This window comes from Sus scrofa, chromosome 17 (assembly GCF_054392235.1).
Source record: "Sus scrofa isolate SSC_HxYL_T2T_F1_AM1 chromosome 17, Sscrofa_HxYL_maternal_Yorkshire_Landrace_v2.0, whole genome shotgun sequence".
In the NCBI taxonomy this organism is placed as follows: Eukaryota; Metazoa; Chordata; class Mammalia; order Artiodactyla; family Suidae; genus Sus; species Sus scrofa.
Genome location: NC_139399.1, coordinates 63,303,648 through 63,320,654, shown reverse-complemented (window position 1 = coordinate 63,320,654; position 17,007 = coordinate 63,303,648). Strand labels below are relative to the sequence as shown.

General features: G+C 47.0%; 1 long non-coding RNA gene across 1 annotated transcript in view; it reads right to left on the bottom strand.

Annotated features, from left to right (window-relative positions):
* Positions 1–3,135: 3,135 nt before the first annotated feature.
* LOC110257366 (uncharacterized) overlaps positions 3,136–17,007 on the bottom strand; it is a 34,584-nt gene continuing 20,712 nt past the window's right edge. The window contains exon 2 of the long non-coding RNA XR_014832640.1: positions 3,136–5,995. This is a non-coding gene — a long non-coding RNA (uncharacterized LOC110257366). The remainder of the gene's footprint in view (positions 5,996–17,007) is intronic.

The window sequence follows — 17,007 nt, the reverse complement described above, 5'->3', positions numbered from 1 at the left end:
ATTCAATTTCAGGAGCCGGGTCTGAAATACACAGAAGTCCTCTGGACATTGTAATTAAGATGGGAACTCTTCCATGCATAAACCATAAAACCTCAATTAATCAAGATACTACAAATGAAATCTTCGTATAAGATGCACTGTGATTGGGAAGCTAGGCACGCATCCTTCATTGCCAGACCGTCAGCTACGTGGGAGTGGACATCGAATTTGCCTTGTTCATCCCCAAGTCACTGACACCTGGCACACTGCTTACTGCAGGGTAGATACTCACACATCAATAGCAAGGGTTATGATGGGCTGAACTCTCAATCAATTCCTTTTTTTGCTTTTTTTTTTTTTAGGGCTGCACCCGCGGCAAATGGAGGTTCCCAGGCGAGGGGTCGAATCAGAGCTATACCTGCCGGCCTATGCCACAGCCACAGCCATGCAGGATCCGAGCCACTTCTGTGACCTACACCACAGCTCATGGCAACGCCAGATCCTTAACCCACTGAGCAAGGCCAGGGATTGAACCCACATTCCCATGGATACTAATTGGGTTCGTTACCACTGAGCCACAATGGGAACTCCTGAAAAAAATTATTTTAGAATAATAAGATAACTGACAAAAATCAAGCTGGAGTTGATGATTTACTTACTCAAAGTTTACCTTCCAATGGAGCTACCGAACTCTCTATATCTTCATCGCTGTGTCTCCTGAATTATCTGTCTACAGTCCTATTAAAATTTCTATGATTCACCTATGGACTATATACCTATTGGATACTTGTCATGAGCCAGGCTCTGAAAAAGACTCTGCCAAGGTATTCTCTTAAAATAAACCAGGTTACCTGAAATTTCACAAACTCATGGTTTGTGGATGATATCTATTATTTGGGTGTGTTTTGACCTCACCTGCCATCCAGGTCACCCACTAGACCTTGGAACAAGAACAAAAGTGTTCCAGAGGTTACAAAGTGGTTTCTTGTGGGCCATTTCCCTCTTGGAAGTCGGTTCGTTTGACAGGCATCATGATAGGTATGATATTACTATACACTGGTTATAATAGGTAGCTGTAAATATGAGAAACTTCCATGTGAAAATCCATATTTTTCAGCTTCTTTTGAAAAATTAAAGGAGAGTGCAAACTAGTGCCTGCCTTCCCAAGAGGTGATACTCAGCTGGGAGCGGATGGTGTCTGCCTCTATTCAAGTGTGTTGTCTCCTGTCTGCCACTAGCTCAGACTTCACCCCTTTAGCTGCCCAGCCCTGCAGGGATTTCCGTTCACAACCCCCGCCCGCGGGAGCTTAAATACGCAGCGGTTCAGCCCAGGGCTGCTGATTTCCAGGAGGCCCAGGAGTTGTGTGGGGCTTTCCCTCGGAGCCTCAGTTAACCTGTCTCTAAAGTGGCGGTAAAAAGAGAACACTCTTCGAGGAGGCTTGAGGAAGATGAAACAAGCTAAAACATGAAAATGGGATTAGGGATTGTGTGGGTGGGCTAGAGTCACCATAGCAACGTATGAGAGGTGGGGTGGCTTCAGCAACGCATTTATCTTCTCACAGTTGAGAAGCTAGATGTCCAGGATCAGCACCCCAGGAGGTTTGGCTTCAGAAGAGACCCCTTTCCTTGGCTTGTAGGTGCTCTGTCCCCCCATGGCCTTTGCTCTGTGTGCACCCACTCCTGGCGTCCCTTACTGCTCTTATATGGACACCAGCTCTGTTGGATGAGTGAGGGTCCTGTTTAATTACCTCCTCAAAGGCCCCATTGCCAAGCACAGTCACAGTGGGGGGCAGGAGGGCCTCAACCTATGAACTGGGCGGGGGAGAGAGTTCAGTCCACAACACGCTCGCCCACAAATCAGCTTCAAACAATATGGAAAGCATTTTGCTACACACTTTACAGCCAAAGAAACAGAGGCAACAAGAGTGCTCGCCTATCATGATACAGGCAGCGAAGGGAGGAAATGGGGTGAAAATGAAGTCATGCTCCAAATTCTGCTGTCCATCCTCCCCAGTGGCTAACCACCCCTCTTCTTTAGTATTTTCTCTTCCATTCATTTTCTCTTTCTATGTTTATGGGAATACACTTGATTGTGGCTCCTATATTTGGAAAAAGGGTTAAAAAGAAAAAGTGCCCTTTAAAAGGAAAAAGGAAAAGCAGCCGCTCAGGTTCACCAAGATAGATCCCTGGTACTGTCACTTTTACACCATGCTTTCTAGGCACCACTGGCTTAATTAAAGAGGTAAGTGGCCAATAACTTGGGGAAATGAGACATTCAATTGGAAAGACATTAGGGAAACATGTAACTATTATAGTTACTCCAGAGTCATAAGTGAAAGCTAGGCCATCACCGATGGTGTATGTGGGATAATTTTCGCTTTAGACAGCCATTCTCAGTAATCCCCTGAATCAGTTTTGCATCACTGCTGTAACAAGCGACTGCACACTTAATGGCTCAAAGCATCATGTATTTATCATCCCACCGAGTTGTCGGTCAGAATCTGGACAGCCTCTACTGGCTTCTCTGCCCAGGGTCTCCCCAGGCTGGAGGGAGGGTTCAGCCAGTCTGAGATCTTATCTGGAGGCTCTGGGGGAGCACTGTCCTCCAAACTCCTTCAGCTTCTGCTGGCAGAGCTGACTTCCATGTGGCTGTATGACTGGGGGCCCCACTCCTTGCTGGCTATTAGCCAGGAAAAATTCTCAGCTTCCACAGGAGTCCCACATTCCTAGGCTCATAGCCTCCGCCTTTCATCTTCAAAACCAGAAAGAGTGCACCTCGCCCTCCTGCTGCTTCCAATCTCTCTGAGTTCCTCTTCTGCCCTCACGCAGGGGAAAGCTTTGCTGTGAAGACTCATGGGATTACATCAGAGCATCAGACCCACCCTGACAATCCAAGAGTAATCTCCCTATTTCAGGGTCGATTGATTAGCAACCTTAATTACATCCACAAAGTCCCCTTAACCATGTGACGTAACACATTCCCAGGCGTGAAACAAGGAGCGGAGTTCATAGGAACGCAACCTCTGCCTATCGCACTCACCCCACAAACATACGCGAGTGCAGGTCTTCACAAGTCATGCCAATTCCCAGCTTGCTGAGTTGATGATAAACTTGGAAATGCATGTAAAACTGGAAGGGAGTCCACACTGCTCCCTCTGCCTTAGAATTATTTATTATTTTCACTGTGTAAGGAGTCTGATTCTGGTATGAAGGGAAACAGAGGGAGATTGCTGTAGGGTGACAGAGGCTACAGGGACACACGTGCAGAAATCATTCACTGCAAGAGGAAGGGAAGTGGACCTGGCAGAGACTGAAATTATTCACCGAAATCAAGGAGAGAAGGCAGCAAGGACATGAATAAGGAGGTAAAAAGGACTTTATACGACCTAATGACCATAAAAGGTGGCTTTAAAGAAACCAGAAGAAAGGAATATTTATACACACACACACACACACACGTATACGTACACACATAGACATACACATATATGTTTATATTTTCCGTCTTAGACTGTATTTTAAAAGAAAAAATAAAAGAAGCATTCACTGAGAAAGGTGTCTGCTAGGTGGTAAGGCCACGGTTTTCAGGGACATCGGGAGAGTCCGTGTTTGCCGAGCCTCCTGCATGTAACAGAAACATCTCCTTCGGTCCGTACATCTTACAGCACGAATGCGGTGGGGTCAGCCCCATCGGCATGATTGAGAGGGAAGAAAAGGAAGCATAGCTAGAGTTAAACCATCTGCGCAAAGGCACCGTCTGCGGATAAAGCTGGAAGCCGGCCGCATTCCCCCCGCAGTACCACTCCAGGACTCAGGCTCTGAAGCATCTCTGTGCTTTTCAGGAAGACATTCTCCAGATCCAGCATGAGGCTTCCTGAAGATGTAGACATTGTAGTAACAAGAGGCTGAAGAAATAATGAGGTCAGTCACAGCCTCTCGAGCCTGATAGAGCCAGGAACTGGGAGCAAAGAACTCAAAGCAGTGGACTATCTTAAGAGGTAGGAGGAAAAGTAGGCCGGTGATAATGCCTCCAAATGAAGGCTGCATCTGCACCAAACGAAGTTTCCAATGACCCAGGCATCTGGAGTTAACGTCCTCAGATACCGGTTTCTAGGTTTTTTTGTTGTTTTTGTCTTTTGAGGGCCACCTCTGCAGCATATGGAAATTCCCAGGCTAGGGGGTCAAATCAGAGCCCTAAGCTGCCGACCGACACCACAGCCACAGCAACCCAGGATCCGAGCAGCATCCGAGACCTACACCACAGCTCACAGTAACGCCGGACTCTTAACCCACTGAGCAGGGCCAAGGATCGAACCCGTACCCTCATGGGTTTGCTCCCGCTGGGACATGGCGGGAACTCCCCTGTTTCTAATTTAAGCCAACTTTGAAAAAGTGATTTGAGTTGAAAGGCTGTGAAACTGGACCCTGAACTTTGCAGATTGTGCCCCAGGGGAAAATATATCTTCGGACTGAGACGTCCTCGTTTTAGAATAATCCCGCACAGTTCCAGAAATTTTTGCAAAGTTTATGGACTAGACTGTTGTGCCCAGAGACAGCCTCGGAAATGAGCTTTGCTCCTCTTTTCATAAACCTCACGCCTGTTGCCCTGGTTTGCTCGGCTCCATCGTGACAAGTGAAGATGTCCCCGTCCTGATCCCCAGAACCTGGGACTTTGTTACCTTCTGTAGCAGAAGGGACTCGATGGGATAGAGTTAAATGGCTCTTGGGACTGACTGATCTTGAGACCCTGGGTTATCCAGCTGTGCCCCAGAGCACAGGCCAGAGAAAGATTTGAAGACGCTTAGGCTACTGCCTTGGAAGATGGAGGAAGTGGCTTTTAATGAGCCAAGGAGGGCAGGTGGGTTCTAGAAGCCAGAAAAGGCAAGAAGCTGCTTCTTCTCTAGAGCATCCGGAAGGAGCTGGGCCCTGCTCACACACCGATTTTAAGATGTCTCACTTCGAGAACCTATAATGATAAATCTGTGTTGTTTTTAAGTCACTGAATTTGTGGTGATCTGTTACAGTGGCCACAGGACACTAATATATCTGCCCATATGGTTTAGTTGTGCAAGCCTCACAGGAAATAGCGAAGATGAAATATTACCAGGCAGGCATGAGACAATGTTAATCCCTTACCTGACTGTCACAGTCAGCACTCAGTAAAAAAAAAAAAAAAAAAGGACTCCTGCTTCTTCAGGCAACACCCAGATTTTTCTAGTGAAAGTGCAAAGCATGTGAGGGGAGAGAACAGAGACTCCTGGTTTTTATCTCATGTATTGAAGTGTTTCCATGGGTCCTACCCTTTCATTTTTTATTTGAGCAACTGTCAAATGGGTACCAAGATGAAGAAGCTGGAGGTAGGCTTGTGCAAATGATAGAATGGGAAATGAACGTTGTCACAGGTAAGAGCTACCTACTGCCACATAAAAACTGCCACCTGGGCCTTAATTCTCTGGGCAAAGTCACGCAATGTAACCCAGCAGAGGCAAACCAGGCAGCTTCCTGGGAAACACAATTGCCAAGTCTGGAAGCTGAAGGCAGGAAAAGAAAATTTTGCCAGCAAAATATCTCCTGTCATTACAAGCTGATGCATCTTCCTAGGCCCTCTGGTCCTAAAAAGTCTCTCCTGAGTCTTGAGAATTTGTTGAGGTCTCTTTGCTTTTGGTCCCTGCCTCCAATTTATGATCCCCTCGTCGCAGAAGTTTAAGTGACAAGCTCAGCTTTCGCTCCTCCACCTTTACATCTGGTGACAGCTGACAAACAAGAGCCAAAACTTTCTTGCATGGAGTTGATTCTCCCCTGATGGCTCGGTTGGGCTTTAAAGTGTGCACCAAGCTGGAATTACAAACAGAAATGGAGCCCAGGATCTGCAAAACGACATCTTCTTCTTTGGCTCTTTTCTCTGATAACTGGTTTTGTTATCCTATTAGCCAGATGCAGGCAGACTCCGAAGTCATCTACACAATGCTTATATTCTTGCGTCGTTTTCTCCGCATACAGTTTTTACTCCCTTTGTCTGTGTGAGGAAAAAGACAGACATTAACTATTTCAGACACCTCTGCAGCAAAGATGCAATAGAAGCCACACTCAAACTTTTGTCGACCATCATACTCTGGAAGTTGCAAATAAAAATTGCATATGACGTCATAGATAAGGACGTGAGGTCACAAGTGATCCTTGGAAAGTTGCAGCCTCTGTAACCTGGGCCAGACCAAAGCCAGGACTCAGTCCTCCTCGTTTGGTGGTATTCCTTTTTGTTTTGATTTTGGCTGTCTGCTTCACAGTTGTGGTGATAACAAAAACCTTGCAATTTAAAAGCAATGGAATTCTCAGTTGATGGGGCTTGGGAAGCTAGAACTGGCAAATCTGATTGTGTTACAAAGAAGTTCGCTCTCAAAAAAAACAGCAGGAAACCCAGATGCTACAGCTGCCCACCAACCAACTGAATCAGCACCAAACTCCACATCCGCAAAGATAATTAAACTGTAATTAAATGCTCGGTCCCACTTGAAGCAACGGATCACATGATGTAAGCACCTTTCCTCTGGGATTGGACAGTCACGTGTCCCGGGGAGAAAAGACTTTGGATTGATTTTGTTTCACTGTGTAAACAAGTAAATGAAATAATCCATTTGAGAAACAAATGGCTGAAGTAACAGGCCTGCTCCGCCCCAAACCTGGTCTAAATGCAATTTGCATTGCCTACAGCTGCTTGAGATCATGCCCCACAAATAAAGCATAGACTATAGCAGAGGAAAATGCCCCCAACCAAGGAAGGGTTGAGGTGGTTGGCCCCGAGAACAGGACCTCAGTTTCTCAAGAAATCGGTGATAAAGGCGAGGATATTTTAAAAGCAGAGACCTAGGGCTATTGCAACTCCCCCCTCTGATGATGCAGGAACACACGTGTGCAAGACACACACACACAAAATGTTCTTTCCCTCTGGTCTCAGAGAGGATGGGAAGATGCTGGGATTTGATTGGGCTCGTGCTGCCCAGTCGTGGAAATCCAGTTTCCCACCCCTGACTTCTTAGGGTTTGGCCCACACATTCATCTCTCCCTGTCCCTAAGCCTGCTTCTCCCAGTTCCAAAATTCAAGTGTTAAAGGCTCTGTGAATGGACTTGGGTCATTAATTATGAAAAGGCGTAAAAATTAGGAGCAGGCATTCTGAGCCTATGTGTCAGGTTCTGGTCTAGATTTGGGGTGCCCAGTGAGCCCCAGAACAATCTTAACAAGCAGGTTCTGCCTCTGATTTTTAACCTCCTCTGACAACCCTCCCTGAAATAATCCCATGATAATTGTCCTTCTCCCCTGAGCCCTCTCTGGCTCCATGTCACAGGATTTCTCTGCCAGGGACACCTGAGTTCCTTGAAGTTGTGGACTTAGGGGCTGAGTATTCGTCATCTCCTCTAGTGAATTATGACCCTGTGCCTCCAAACTGTAGAGTGACTTCTTAAAGGTGGGGGAGCTGAGAGCAGATCTAGGAGCCAAATTTGAGTGGATCTGAATCAAGGCCTGAACGTGTAGCTGAGGTTTTGAATTATAAACCAGGCAAAGGTCTTCTCTCTTTAAACATGGCCTGCCACCATTCTGCGTAGTTATGCTTCTCATTAATACAGTTGTAAAATTATCGAGAAGCAAGATTTCAAAAGGCCAAGATGAATTCAACCTGTGGTCTCCTCAATCTCTCTCTCTTTAGATAGATAGATAGGTAGGTAGGTAGATAGGTAGATAGGTTGATTGATTGATTAACCCATATATAAAGAGGGAAATAAAGAAATATATTTCTTGGAGTTCCCACCGTGGCTCAGTGGAAACGACTCTGACTAGCATCCATGAGGATGAAGGTTCGATCCCCGGCCTTGCTCAGTGGGTTAAGGATCCAGCGTTGCCCTGAGCTGTGGTGTAGGTCCCAGATGAGGCTTGGATCCCGCATTGCTGTGGCTGTGGTGTAGGCCCGAAGCTGCGGCTCTGATTCGACCCCTAGCCTGGGAACCTCCATATGCTTCGGATGCGCCTACCCCACCAAAAAGAAACATATTTCTTCTTTTGCCGTCTTCACCACCTGCCTGTATAAAACCCAAATCAGTGAATCGTAAATTGTCAAAAGACTGAAAAAGGCCAACCCCACTACATTAGGCTCTCGCCTCTTCTCAGATTCAGTCGAAGGCATTTACTCCAGATGATTAATAAGCAAGATGGTTCCACGAACTCACTGAAAAATCCCTTCGGGGACTCTGAGGGATTATCATCAGAGAAGGGGGAAAATTGAGTTAGAAAAAAATGGAAATGGAGGAACCGTGCTCAGTGTGTGCTCAGAAATTCAAGATCCTTTCACGGCAAGAAGGGCTCCGCATGTCACTGAATACGAAAGTACTTCAAGACCCGTCTGAGAAACACCGCACACGTCTTCCCAGGTCCATTTCCATTTAAGGGACACAATCCCGGCAACAGTCGTACCTGCCAGTGCACAGACCTCATCATTAGATGTGTGAGAGCGGAGCCACTCAGAGCTAGGACACACAATGCTGGTCAAGAAGGTGTTACCTGCATGTTTTTAATGATGCTGAAGATGCGGCTGCCGATGATGATGATGAGGGACCAATAATCATAGGAAGGATTCGGTAAACTTAAAGCTATTTGCCAGACACCAGGTACAGTAACTTACATATAGTGTTCCATTACATCACCACACGTCGTAAATGAGGCGGGTATTATATTCATCCCCTTTAGCAGAAAAGAAAACAGAGGCATTCCCATCATGGCGCAGCAGAAACGAATCCGACTAGGAACCGTGAGGTTGCAGGTTTGATCCTTGGCCTCGCTCAGTGGGGTAAGGATCCGGCGTTGCCATGAGCTGCGGTGTAGGTCACAGATGCAGTTCGGATCTGGCATTGCTGTGGCTGTGGTGCAGGCTGGCAGCTGTAGCTCCGATTGGACCCCTAACCTGGGAACTTCCGTATGCCGCAGGTGCGGCCCTAAAAAGAAAAAACAAAAAAACAAAAAAACAGCAACAAACCCACAGCCACATAGCCTATCCATTGCTGAGCTTAAATCAAACCATATCTGTCTCTTGACCTCCTCAGTGCTAGTCTACGTTCAAATCCATTCACTTGTGACTTTTAGGGTAGCAAACACATGATCCTATATGTAAAACAAGTAAAACTCAACAATTAAAACTCTTACGTCTCTCTAAACTAGAGAGATGGACGAATTAGAAAACCAGCCAAGGAAGCTGGGGAACAAGAAGCCTCCTATATTGCTGGGAAGAAGAGGAAGTCAACAGCCACTGAGCCATGTAATTTGGCATCGTCCTGTGATATTTAATTATACCCAATCATTTAACCTAGCAGGCACATCCTAGGTGACCCTGCAACAAGTCATAGCCTTCATCCTGAAGGGAAGAGGCAGGTCATGTGACTTGCTTCTAATCAACAGAATATGGAAAATATGACGAGATATCAAATCCACAATGACAGTGTTGTGCCCGGCTCTGTCGTAACGACTGGAGGACGAGTTTGTCCTGCTTGCCTTGGAGAAGCAATATCCATGCTGTCAACTCTTCAAGGAAAGAGCCACGGGGCAGGAACTGTAGGAGCCCCTCTGAGCTGAGAGGGGCCCTGGGCCAATAGTCAGCAAGCAACTAGGGACCACAGTTACACAGCCCAGAAGACACCTGAGCTGCAACCTTATGATACCCTGAGGAGTGGACCCGGCCACACCACGCCTGTCGCAAACTGGGAGGTAACAGATGTTTGTTGTTTCAAGTTGTGACATCTATGGCCCTTTGTTAAACAGCAAGAGGAAACTAGTACAAATGTTCTTAGGAACTTTATCCTACAGAAATGAAGTACAAAGAAGCCCGTGGGGTTGTATGTTCAAGGATATTTGTGGCAGCATTACTTATAATGGAAAAAAATGAATATAATGTGAATACATCTCAATAGTGGGATGGGTAAATAACTTGTAGTTAATCCATTTTATGGACTAGTAGGTTAAAAATCAATAAGTCATCAACATCTATTGACTTGGAAGAATGTCCGTGATGAATTCCTTTTAAAAGGGGACCCAGAATAACATGGGTAATATGTCACTATTAAGGAAAAGTGAATATGTTTCTACCGAACAGAGAAGTATCTGAGAGGATATACTCTATGCTGATGATATTGGTTATCCGGCTGGGGTAGAAGCGGGGGCGGGGGGGGTGTGCGTGGATGGTGAGGGGAGGCAGAGCATGGAAGTATTTCTCCTATATCACTCACTCTTACAACTGGTATTTCAACATCCATAATATACATGGTTCTAGGCACTGGAGGCAACTAGTTAATTTAGCTGTAGGAGGACCCAGACAATTGAATAAACCAATGAACAAAATCCTATTAGGTAAGAACAGTAACTGTAGAGAAAACAAAACAGGATAATATAATACAAGGAGATCTTGAGTGGGTGGGCTCACCCTTCATCTCAGCAAATTCCTTCCAAACCAGGCCTCTCGCCAGGCATCTTTTGAGGCCCACCTTCCAAGACGGCTGCCAGTCTGTTTTGTGTTTTTGCATTTCTCCACTGTCAACCTTTAGCACACAATCTAGAGCTGCCAACGTTATCAACATTTGCCCTGCAGCTGAAGACAGACTCTCCTTGGAGTCAGATGCTGCTGGGTGTTTACCAGCAGACTCACAGAATTCTTTGATTTTGAGTGGCAGTCATCTGAAGACGCTAGTTGTTTTACGCCAGTATTTGTGATAACCATGTTTTATTTATTTAATTGTTATGACTAGTGTTTTTAAATTAAAAAAAAAAAAAACCCACAAGAAATGCCAACCCTGGGAGTATCCAGCCAGACCTCTTCCTTATCCACAGGGCTTGCTAGGACTGTCACACCCCGCTGGTCCTGGGTCCCACGGTGGGGCTGGATGTGTGACAGGTTGGGTGACGACAGCTCACATGCTGTTCCAGTTTGGCAGCTGCATAGATGGTGCAGCCGTTGCTTCTCTATTTACTGCCCCGTTCACATACTGGGAAGAACTCAGACCACCGCTGCTGTTTCCTGCATTGGAGACTTTCATTCCTAAAGCTGTCTCCCCTTGGTTCCTCCCCAACCTGTAGGGATAGAATTCGACCACACAAGGCTGTGACATGGTTTGATGTAGAAATCCAGAGTCAGAAAGGACCTAAGAGCCCAGCACAGACAACGGTGGCCTTCTCCAGGAGAGGAAACCAAAAACCCAGTACACAGAGCAAAGTTGAGTGCATGGCCTTTAGATTCCGGTTCCTAGATTTGTAATCACCTATAGCCTTCATGGCATTGGGAGAAATACAGCCTCCCTCCCTCAGTATCCACAGGGCATTGGCTCCAGAACATTTAGACATGCCACAGTCCACAGATGCTCAAGTCCCGTAGGTATGAAATGCTGCAGTGCAGGGGGCTCACCCCCACCCCCCATATCCGTGGGCTCCGCATCCACAGATTCAACCAACTGCAGATCTGATTCTGGGTTGGTTGATCCCACGAGCGCAGAATCCATGGATACGGAGGCTGGACTGTATTAGGTACAGTGTGTGGCGTGGCTTCCTTGTCTGTAAAGAAGGGAGTCATTGATTCAGTTTGAATCAAGAGATATCTTCCAAACACTCTGCCGGGGTAGGAGGTACCCTGAAGATTGAGCAAACGAATCCCCGTGTGCGGAGCTTCGCGAAGTTTACAATCTACTGGATGCAGTAGTGCTTACCTCCTGGGGTTGCTGTGAAAATTACATGAGGAATAACAAGAGTGCTGAGGACAGTGTGTGGCGTTATAATGATGATATAACGATTATAAGCGTACAATTAGAATAGTAAACATGTTAACAATAGTCATTGGCATTGTTATGGTTATTATTTATTAATACTATTATAAATAAATTATTAATAATAGTATTAATAATTTATTAATATTATTACTTAATAATAATAGACATGACCACTATGCGGGCTTCGTGTGAGGATCACATAACTTACGTAAAAGACTTAGAAAGAACATCTGGAAATTGTTCAGCACGTTCTATCTATAGTGATTCTTGCTGGGTTAAGTGGTTGGGCCAAAGGCACAGAGTAAGTTTCGGGCAGAGCAGAGCTGAGCATTTCTACCGCACCCCCAAGCCATTTTGCACATCGGACAGGCCCTGCTATGATGATGTCATCTCCTGTCCACCCCCCCTGTGGCCCCCGACTGTACATTCTCTCTGGCTCAGACTCATGGTCCCGGGACCCATGTGAGATCACCCACCAGATCTCTGCCCCTGCCAAAGCAATGAAGAATAGTGACTCTGATCCGTGTAAAAATAAAATAAAATGATAATTGTAGACAGTTTGTTATCTTTTGGAAGCTTAGGTCATTCTTCATTTATCAGCATTCCTTTAAATAAATATTTGATGCACACTCAACAGGCTCCACCTCCTCCCAGCTAATGCAAACCCCCAACTACTATGCTCTCCTCCCTTTGTTTCATTATAACATTTATCGCAACTTGCAAGTGTCTGAGCATTTATCAGGTTACATGTTTTCTAATCTGTCTTCCAAATAGGACTGTGGAACCCTTGGAGGGGTGGGTACTGCCTCTTCATAGGCACAGCCTCAGCATGCTGCACGTCTTAGGGGTGCCACCCCATCAATGTTCAGGAATTGGACAAACATGCCAGGTTCCTGCCCCCACTGGGATTACATTCTAGTGGAGGAGAAACTTCTGATACTGGTCACAACACGGAAGCACCTTGAACGTGAAAGCAATATGTCACGTGTAAAGGGCCAGGTGCAAACCACCAGCTGCTGTGTGATTCTGTCTGAGCTCAGTGCCCCAAACTGGCAGATCCAGGGAGACAGAAAGTTGACTCGTACTTCCCTGGAGGTCCCTGGGCTTGGGGGGGGGGGGATGGGGTCAAAGTGGAAATGGCACAAGGGACATTTGCAGGGCGAAGGCAATGTTCTAAAAATGGGTTGGGGGAGAGCTGCACCTCGCTATGCACTCGCTAAAGTGAGTGCATTTATAACACACGATGTATAGCTCAGCAACACCATTTTAAACCAAAATATTCTATTGGAGGAGCAAAACTTAGCCAATTAGTTAGTTACTTGATTCCAGCTGTGATGGGTTCTGGTGCCCTCTTGCACCCTGCAGGCTGGGTGGAGGAGGTGGTCAGAGATGGCATCTCTGAGACAGGACTGTGTCCGTGAGCTCCGACGGGGTGGGGTGGGAGGGACTCTTATAAGGGTAGAAGACACAGCGTGTGAGGGGCTCTGAGATGAACCTCGTGGCAGCGTGGGTGCTCTGAGGAAATGAGAGGACAGGGGGACATGGGTGTCCTGGAACACGGACCTCGTGAACAAGAGGAACTCACGATGAGGTGACAACTACAGAAGACCTTTTAGGAACTTAGTCATTTAAGCACCCATGGCTACAGTGTGGGCCACGGCATGGGAGACCACGGCTGGGCAAAGACTGGCATGGTTTTCTCCCTGAGTTGGCCAAAAAGATGGTTTACGTGTAGTATCGCCATAGAGACTTTGTTTGACCAATACCCTGTATGTTGTCAATTCCAGTCACGTTAGGGAGAAAACAGAAAACCGTCCTGCTACGTGAGTCTGATTAGAAAACATCTGAATTCAGACAAACTTATTTCTAGTTCAACCCCTAGACGATTTCAAAGAAAGGCTCCTAAAATTTCCCCCGCATAGCAGGGCGGGAAAAAAAAATATTCGGATGACTCCAATATCATCAGTCAGTTAATTAACTTCCGTCGATGACCCATTCAGAGGCTAATCATGGGACAGCACCTAGGATTGCAGCCAAGCCTGAGAACTTGTGGCCAAGGAGACCCAAGCAGATCCTCAATTTAGACAAAATACGCTCCACAGACTTTTACCTGGACACAAAAGCAGATGACTTTAGTTGTGGGAGAATCTGAGTATTTTCAATAAGAGCTATTTTTTGAGAAATCTCCGTATGAAAAACATCACACCCACACCCATACACAAGCTGAAACACCCTGCGTCCTCACTGTCAATCACTCTTTTATTCTCCTGTATTCTTCTCAAAATACACACCGTCCTTGATTGACACCAGAAGATTCTTGAGTCATTTTACATTTGTGGAGAAGTAAGTGTTCTGTGTGATAATGACGTGAGCTTTTCCAGTGCCTTCTGCAGAGCCATACACGGATCAAGGTCATCTTAGAAATCCCCTCCCTTGCTGTGTCCTGTTTCTCATCAACCCGTCCCCACCAATGCGAACATCTGGCTGCCGCTTACAAAAGGGTGCAGCTCACCACACTCTGCTCACATGTCCCCAGGGAACACATGGACTGTGTCACAACCTTCCAGGGGCTTCTGAGCTTCTGTTTTCTCTTCCACAGTGAGTGTTCTCCTTTCAGAGATAAATGAATTGAAGGGCAGGGGCCTGCGAGCAGCAGAGATTTAGTGGAAAAGGGCTTCGTAGACATAGACTTCAATTACTTTCAAATTATATGTATAGCATAAATACCTGTAACTCTATGCACACACACACACATATATAGCTACACACGTACATATATTTACACCCAACTTTTCACACATGCACACATACCATAGTCCCCTCTAGGAAAATAAGGGAAATGAACCAGCCTTTTGAAATGGGAAGTCATAAGAGATAACACCTCTGCTCAAAACCCCAGTTCACTCAAAGTGAAATTCAAAAGCCAGGGCCTGCAAAGCCCTATGTCTGCAAAGTCCAGCCCCCAAATCTCACCAACCTCTTTTTCTACCATTTTCTTCTTACTTTATCGGAGCCAGGCTGGCGTCTTTGCTGGTCCTCTGACACATTCCTCCCACCCCACCTCAGGGCCTTTGCACATGCTGTTCCCTCTGCCTGGCATGCCCTTCCCTGGTCACCGCCTGGCTTACTCCCTCGGCTCCTGGCCAGACACCACCTCTAACACACAGGTTTCCCTGACTCCCCCCACCCCTTAGTTTTCCCGCCCAGCCTTTGTGTCATGTGACCCAGTGTTTACGTAGCATTTATTGCCCAGATTTACGCCATTCTAATAAATGCTCGGCGAAAGTGGGAACTCTGAGCTTCATCTTCGAACTTCCATAACCAGAACCGTGCTAGGAGGCTCTCACATGTTTGCTGATGAAATGAGGCTGGTCTGACCCCCTTGGACCAGATTGATGCCAATCACAGAGCTTTGAGCCAGGAAGGATCTGGGGATGGCAGATCACCCATCCCCCTGCTAAGAGGGCCAGCCCGTGCCCAACACACTGCATACAGGTGATCTCGTGCCCTGGAACCCAAGTCCTGGGAAACGTCATGGTCAGGAACGGGCAACTCAGACGAGAGCCACCAGCAAGGGGACCCTCTCAGCACAGCCTGTGGAAGTGGGGGGTAGGGGTTAGACGCCAGATTGTTGCCAAGTGAGTTCTCAGAGCTGCGGCTGAGGCTGGGGCCCAGTGAGGAGAAGCAAGTGGAGCTGCGTGACCGCATGCTCCTTTGTAATGGTTTGGGGCTCCTGGTTTTAGGGCTCGAGGTCTCTCTGGGCGGGCTGGCTGAAACCTCCGGAAGCTAGAACCCCTAGGAAAGCTCGAGCCTAGAGGTCAACCTCAGCCCGCTACCTGCAAGGGGATGAAGCCCTGCAGACCAAGTCCATTATAAATGCTACAGTCCGGTGGCCATAGCTGAAGTTCACAGGGCAGAATACGGCCAAGAGGAGCCGGTCACAGCCACCCCCCCACACACACCCCACTGCCCCGGGCCCTAATGTAACTTCCCCGAAGGACGAGGACTAGCGGGCAGGCCACAGGCAGTGCTTCTGCAGAGCCTGATGCTGAAAGCCAGTCTCCTAGTCTGTATCTCTTGCTCTTCCCCCAGTTTCCCACCTCACTCCACCCCAGCCAGGGTCTAGCCCACCCCAAAGAGACATGATTTTGTGGAGCAAAGGGAGAGGCTTTACTCATTTTTCATATCAGGAGACCCAGCAGATTTGCAGACAACAAAAGCACAGCATCCCCTTTCCACAAATCAGAGAAGAAGAGGGGGGCGGGTGGAGAGAGGGCAGCCAGGAAGGGAAAGAAATGCACCAGAAAGAGGAAGGAGGGGTTCCTTGACGGCAGAAGAAGAGAGGCAGGTTCTGAACGTACAAGTGTGAGAAGCGGAACTGCACAAAGGGGAGGAAAGAGACAGAAGCCAGGGAAGCGGAAGACTCAGTGACCCCAGCGCCTGGAGCAGAAGAAGAACAAAGGGAGCCTGAGTAGAATAAATTGATTGATTGTTTTAATGCACTGTCCCGACCCCAAAGGAAAAGTGGTAACAGTTGCCCAGCACTTGGTAGGTCTGGCCTCAGACCAGCACCCCCAGGCATTTCCTAGTTCACTGGATCCTGAACCCGCTACAGTGAATCCAGCTGCTTCCTCGCAGTGATGGCTGATCGTGCACTCCTTCCGGTGAACGGTCCCGATTCAACACTGTCATGTGAGGATGGAGGAAATCTACACAGAGTGCCGTCTCTGGGGCCCAAGAAATAAGTGAACAAAATCTAACCCTGCCCCCACCCCTACCTCCCGCCTCCCCCTCCCCCAATCCCCCGCAGCTCTGCTATTTGCCCCTTGCTAACCATCGCTCAGAGGGGCCCATTCACCTCTGGTCGGGTACTCTGGTCCTGAAATGCTCCGGAGAGGCTGAGCAAAAGTTCTTTTAGAAATAGTTTCATATTCTATTTCTTAACTTTGGGCAAGCAGATCTTCTGTCTAAATCCACGTATCTTGCTTTTGGAGTGGATTCGCAAGGCGATCCTGCTGTGTAGCACTGAGAGCTATGTCTAGTCACTTATGACGGAGCATGATAATGCGAGAAAAAAGAATGTATACATGTATGTGTAACTGGGTCACTATGCTGTACAGTAGGAAAAAAAACTGTGGGGAAATAATAAAAAAAAGGTTGAGATGGTAAATTTATATTATGTATATTTTATGACCATAAAAATGTAAAAGTCAATAAATAAATAAATCTACACATCTT